The sequence below is a fragment of the Bufo bufo genome, chromosome 1 (assembly GCF_905171765.1).
Source record: "Bufo bufo chromosome 1, aBufBuf1.1, whole genome shotgun sequence".
NCBI classification, from domain to species: domain Eukaryota; kingdom Metazoa; phylum Chordata; class Amphibia; order Anura; family Bufonidae; genus Bufo; species Bufo bufo.
The window spans coordinates 662,627,579-662,634,739 of record NC_053389.1 but is presented as its reverse complement, the minus strand read 5'-3'; positions in this window follow the sequence as shown (position 1 = coordinate 662,634,739).

The following is a 7,161-nucleotide window of genomic DNA, read 5'->3' as shown; positions in this document are numbered from 1 at the left end:
GAGCTCCAAACCCTCAGCCTTCCATGTCCTCTGCTGCTCCAGAGCCCATGCAGGTCGACTCGGGCTAACTGAGCAGAAACAAGACCGCCATTGTGCAAGAGGACTTTGTTTTTATTGTGGTGGTGCCAATCATCTCCTCCGTTCTTGTCCCTTGAAGCCAGGAAACACAGCGCTTCTGGAGTCCAGATTGGCAGGAAACTTCCTGCAGCAAGCCATAGTAGATGGATCATATTCCAGTCCGACACCTGCAGAGACCGTTGATGGAAGGACTCTATCTAAGTCTGTACAATTTACCACTGAACATTTCATTCTTGTTTCTTCCAAGTCTGTCTCCTCCTCCCCTTTTGGGACTACCATGGCTCCGTATCAGTGAACCTGTTCTTGATTCGAGGTCCGGAGAGGTGCTTTATTGGGGACAGTCCTGCCTTGGAAAATGTATTTCTCCTGTACAGCCTGCTTGGTCACCTAGGGCACCACCAAATCTTCAAGATCTGCCTGAGACATATCATGCAACAAATAGCCATGGACTTTATCACGGATCTGCCCACTTTGGTTGTTCCGTGATTTGGTTAGTGCTAGACCGCTTCTCTAAAATGGCACGTTTCATTCCTCTTCCTGGACTCCCTTTTGCTCCTCAACTGCCCAAGAAATTTATTAAAAACATTTTCTGATTCCATGGCTTCCCTCTCCGTATTGTGTCTGATAAAAGAGTACAGTGCACATCAAAATTCTGAAGAGCTCCCTGCAAGCTACTGAATGTATCCCTGGACTTCTCTTCGGCATATCATCCGCAGTCCAACGGTCAAGTGGAGCAGGTCAACCAAACTCTTACCAACTTTTCGTGCCACTTCACTAATCTTTATCACGATAACTGGATTGAACTGTTACCTTGGGCTGAATTTTCTTACAACAGCCATGTCAGCGAGGCTTCCAAAAAGTCACAATTTTTTTGTTGTTTATGGTCAGCAACCTTACATCCCACTTCCAGTGTCTTCTACTTCTAGTATTCCTGCAGCAGATGTGGGATTTTTCCAAAATCTGGAAAGAGACCGAGACAGCTCTGACAGAAGCGTCTGTATGGATGAAGGTGTCTGCTGATAAAAGGCTGCTGAAGCCTGTCATCCTTAATCACTTCTTCAAGAAACCTGTCCCAACTCCTGTTCCGTTCAGTGAGGAGAAGATCTATGATGCTAAAGGTATCCTGGTGATGAACAACAGTAGAGGCAGGACCTTGTTCCTTGTGGACTGGAAGGGATTTGGTCCTGAGGAACGATCTTGGGAACCAAGAGAAAATATCGCTACCCTTCTTCTGAATTTTTTTTGGTCCAGGTCTAGTCGAGGAGGAGGGGTGTATAAAGAGGGGGGTACTGTTAGTATGGTGCTCCATGCCGGCATCCCTGCTAACACATGTCGGCACGGGTACCAGGCTCCTCACCTTCCTCAGCACTGAGATCCATGCCGGCTTTCTTCTATAATCAGGACAGTATCAGGGCATGGTGACTTACTGCTCCCTTGTTGTCTCATGTTTGTGTCCTGTCTGCTGCTCAATCTACCGATTGTTAGTTGTCGCTCTATCATTTATTGCCTTTACACTGCAGTTTCGTTCAATGTAACAATAATTTGCATGATAAAGGCACCTTTAGGACATAAGACTGCTGGGGGTCTCTAGTGGTTGTCTCTGTAGAGGTAGGGGGGGTCCCTACCTCTATCATCTCTATCAAAGTGAACTCCGATATCTATCATCATCGATATTTGTCATCTATCTATCAATCATCAACATCTAATTATCTTTATATCAACTATCTATCTAATCTATCTATACAGTGCCTTGCAAAAGTATTCACCCCCTTGACTTTTTTCGTATTTTGTTACATTACAGACTTAAGTTCAATGTTTTGTTAATCTGAATTTTATGTGATGGACCAGCACACAATAGTCTAAGTTGGTGAAGTGAAATGAGAAACAAAAATAAATAAAACTATTGTTTAGAAATAGAAAACAGAAAATTGGCATGTGTGTATGTATTCACCCCCTTTGTTAAGAAGCCCATAAAAAGCTCTGGTGCAACCAATTACCTTCAGAAGTCACATAATTAGTGAAACGATGTCACCTGTGTGCAATCTAAGTGTCACATGATCTGTCATTACATATACACACCTTTTTTGAAAGGCTCCAGAGGCTGCAACACCTAAGCAAGAGGCATCACTAACCAAACACTGCCATGAAGACCAAGGAACTCTCCAAACAAGTAAGGGACAATGTTGTTGAGAAGTACAAGTCAGGGTTAGTTTATAAAAAAATATCCAAATCTTTGATGATCCCCAGGAGCACTATCAAATCTATCATAACCAAATGGAAAGAACATGGCACAACAGCAAACCTGCCAAGAGATGGCTGCCCACCAAAACTCACGGACCGGGCAAGGAGGGCATTATTCTGAGAGGCAGCACAGAGACCTAAGGTAACCCTGGAGGAGCTGCAGAGTTCCACAGCAGAGACTGGAGTATCTGTACATAGGACGACAATAAGCCGTACGCTCCATAGAGTTGGGCTTTATGGCAGAGTGGCCAGAAGAAAGCCATTACTTTCAGCTAAAAACAAAAAGTCACGTTGTGAGTTTACGAAAAGGCATGTGGCAGACTCCCAAAATGTATGGAGGAAGCTACGCTGGTGTGATGAGACTAAAATTGAACTTTTCGGCCATCAAAGAAAACGCTATGTCTGGTGCAAACCCAACACATCACATCACCCAAAGAACACCATCCCCACAATGAAACATGGTGGTGGCAGCATCATGTTGTGGGGATGTTTTTCAGCAGCCGGGACTGGGAAACTGGTCAGAGTTGAGGAAAAAATGGATGGTGCTAAATACAGGGATATTCTTGAGCAAAACCTGTACCACACTGTGTGTGATTTGAGGCTAGGACAGAGGTCCACCTTCCAGCAGGACAATGACCCCAAACACACTGCTAAAGCAACACTTTAGTGGTTTAAGAGGAAACATATAAATGTGTTGGAATGGCCTAGTCAAAGCCCAGATCTCAATCCAACAGAAAATCTGTGGTCAGACTTAAAGATTGCTGTTCACAAGCGCAAACCATCCAACTTGAAGGAGCTGGAGCAGTTTTGCAAGGAGGAAAGGGCAAAAATCCCAGTGGTAAGATGTGGCAAGCTCAAAGAGACTTATCCAAAGCGACTTGGAGCTGTGATTGCCACAAAAGGTGGCTCTACCAAGTATTGACTTTAGGGGGGTGAATAGTTATGCACATTGACCTTTTCTGTTATATTGTCCTATTTGTTGTTTGCTTCACAATAAAAAAAATAAAAAATAAAAAACATCTTCAACGTTGTGGGCATGCTCTGTAAATTACATGATGCAAATCCTCAAACAAACTATGTTAATTCAAGGTTGTGAGGCACCAAAATACGAAAAAGTCAAGGGGGTGAATACTTTTGCAAGGCACTGTATATCTGTCTATCTATCTCTATTATTTGTCTGTCTATCTTCTATCATCATCATTTGTCATCTGTCTATCTACAGTATTTAGTTATCTATCATCAGCATCTAATTATCTATCTATCTATCTATCTATTGTAGGAAGGCGCAAGGGTCCGTCATTGACGGAAGGTACGTGTCACCGAGGTTCCTGGCCTCGGTGAGATAAGAACCGGTTATTTAATGTGTCAGCCGCAGCTAGTGCTTGCTGACACTGTTTATTCTTAGTGTGGCTGAAAAGCCGATCCGGGCCGGTTCTTATTGGGAGCAGCCAAAGAGCAGGGTGGGTGGCTGTTCCCCACGTCCAGGCCAGGTTTTGGGCTGCGGTTTAAAAACCCAGCCAGCAGCTCAGCTGGGTGTGGATTATCCTCCATGGCAGAGGAGCTGAGGAGTCTGTGGTTTGAGACACTGAGGCATTTATTTGTGAGAGCCATAGGCTGGGGAAACAGGCCTCTAAAGCCTGCTGCGGACTGTGGGTGAAAATCATCTGCTGACCAGGTGAAGTTTTTTTGCACTGTGAACTTTGTGTGGTGTGAACAGGCACCAAAAAATGAACACTTACTTTTGGCTTGTTTTCTTTCTGTGTGAGAATAAACACTGAACTTTGATTTACAACCTTGTTTTTGCCTCTACTGCGTCCGCTTACCCTGCCTACCAGAGCGAATCCCCACAATTGGTGGTTTGGAGCGGGCAAGCGCAGTGAGGCTGGCGTGAACGCCGAAATTTTATTTTTTCTCTCACGGTTGTATGTCATTTATCAAACCGGCTAGATTCAAACCGGTGTCAAGAGACGAAATGTAGGCTGTTATGAAGGCTCTCGTGGAGGCTAACCTGCAACAACGCGAGGCTAATAAGCAGCAGCAGGAGACCAACCAGTTGCTGCTACAACATGTAATGGCGTTACAGTCAGCAGGAGCAACCCCAAGCGTACACGGTGCCCGGAAAGCAGTACGTGCAGCGATTCCTAAAATGACCCCCGCAGACGACATCGAGACCTACCTGGCGATGTATGAAAAAGTGGCCACCAGGGAAAAGCTGCCCCAAGACCAGTGGGCTGAGATCGTCGCTCCTTTTCTGACATCAGAGTCCCAGCGGGTGTTTTTCGACTTGCCTGATGATCAAGCGGCCGACTACCAAAAGGTAAAGGGGGAGATTTTGGCAAGACTGGGGGTGAATGTGCTGGTCCGGGCCCAGCGGGTGCATCAGTGGGGGTTCAACCCGGCGGAGCCTGTGAGACCCCAGTATTATGACCTGCTTAACCTGTTACAAAAGTGGCTACAACCTGATGTGTTGAGCCCCACGGCTATGTTGGACCGGTTATTAGCAGACAGGTTCTGGAGGGCTCTGCCACCCCCTCTCCAGCAATGGATTGGCCAGGTCTCCCCAGGGAATGCGCTGGAGATGGTCGACCTGGTGGAGCGCTATGAGGCTACCCGGAACTTACAGGGGGGTTCTGTTGGGAGGGGGGCAGTCAGATCCCGTAACTCTCCACCCCGGACCCAACAACCGGTGCCCATCAAACCTGCCCGGGATATAACCCCTGTGGACCCTGCTCCAATAATCTGCTGGCGGTGTCGAGAGCCAGGCCATGTTCGAGCGGACTGTCCACGTCAGGGGGAACCCATGGACACAAACTGTGGCTTCCGTCAGTCATTATATGCCAGGAAACTGTGTGCAGTGGGTGCTCCGGAGTCTCTGAACCACCTGTGCCAGGTTGAGGTGGGAGACACTCCAGCAGAGGCTCTGTTGGACTCAGGAAGTCTGGTGACCCTGGTAAGGGCTTCCCTAGTACGCTCCACTGAGTACACCGGCCGTAAGGTTGGAGTCATGTGTATCCATGGGGACTTGAAAGACTATCCTACTGCTATAGTGTCTCTGTCTATGGTTTCCGGCAGGTGGATCCACGAGGTGGCTGTTGCAACCCACCTCCACTATGAACTTATAGTAGGGAGAGACTTCCCGGGTTTCACGGCACTGTGGCCGGTTCCGAGAGTGACTGATACGCATGATACAGGTGTAACCCTAGCAGAATGGCCCGGCTCAGGGGGGAGACCAGAACCCTGGGAACCTGAGTCCGAAGGTCCCGCGGTAGGGGTGACCGCCACTTCGGTGGAAGAGGGGGAAACAACCCCGCTAAGTGTAATGGTGGGAGACATGGAAGACTCACCACCGGGGCCTGAGCTGGCAGACCTCAATGTCTCAGGGGATAATTTTGGTACCGCACAACACCGGGATCCAACCTTATCCCGAGCCTGGGAAAATGTACTAATAATAGATGGTGAACCACAACAACCAGGGGCAGAATCAGTGTTTCCCCGTTTTGTGGTTCATCAGGATATGTTGTATCGGGTAAATCAGCTGCGTGGTGAATCCGTTGAACAGTTGGTGGTGCCCCAGGCTTATCGCAAACTCGTGTTAGAGTTAGCCCACCAGCATGTTCTTGGGGGTCATCTGGGAATGCAGAAAACACAGGACCGGATACTACAACGGTTTTACTGGCCCAGTGTGTTTAAAGAGGTGGACGAGTTCTGTAAGTCTTGCCCGACCTGCCAGGCAACTAGCCCCCAGCACCTTTTCCGCAGTCCCTTGGTACCCCTCCCGATCATTGAGGTACCGTTTGAGCGAATCGCTATGGACCTAGTAGGTCCTGTACCAAAGTCCGCTAGGGGACACCAACACATCTTGGTTGTCCTTGATTACGCTACTCGGTACCCGGAGGCAGTGCCACTGCGACATACTTCAGCAAAACTTATAGCTAAAGAGCTAATGGAGATGTTCTCCCGAGTGGGGCTACCTAAAGAGGTCCTGACTGATCAGGGGACCCCTTTTATGTCCAAGGTCATGAGGGAACTCTGCAAGTTGCTGTGTATAAAACAGTTACGGACGTCCGTGTATCATCCACAAACGGACGGACTGGTGGAAAGGTTTAATAAAACTCTAAAAACCATGTTAAAAAGGGTGGTGACCAAAGATGGGAAGGATTGGGACCTTCTTCTGCCCTATCTCATGTTCGCAGTACGAGAGGTGCCCCAGGCCTCTACTGGGTTCTCGCCCTTCGAATTGCTATATGGCAGACATCCTCGTGGCTTGTTGGATGTAGCCAAAGAGGCGTGGGAACAACAACCCACTCCGCATAAAAGCGTCCTGGAATATGTTACTAAGATGCAACAGCGGATAGAGACCGTTTTGCCTCTTGTCAAGGAACATATGGAGGCCGCTCAGCGAGCCCAGAGTCGGATCTATAATCGTCAGGCTCGGGTCCGGAACTTTAACCCGGGTGATCGGGTTTTGGTTCTGGTGCCGACAGTGGACAGTAAGTTCCTAGCCAGGTGGCAGGGGCCCTATGAGGTACGTGAAAAAATAGGAGAAGTAAATTACAAAGTACACCAGCCGGGGAGGCGAAAACCGGAGCAGGTTTACCATGTTAATTTGCTAAAACCTTGGAAGGATAGGGAAACCTGTACGGAAGACAGTCCGCGGCCGGGCTTTCTTGGACAAGAGATTCCGGCTCCTAGGTCTGATGCGAGGGAAGCGGTTGCCAACATAAAAATTGCTGACAGCCTCTCCTCTAAACAGGCTCAGGAAACCAGGGAGTTCGTTAGTCGGAACACGGATGTGTTCTCAGACCTCCCTGGACGCACTTCCGTAATCCAACATGACATTGT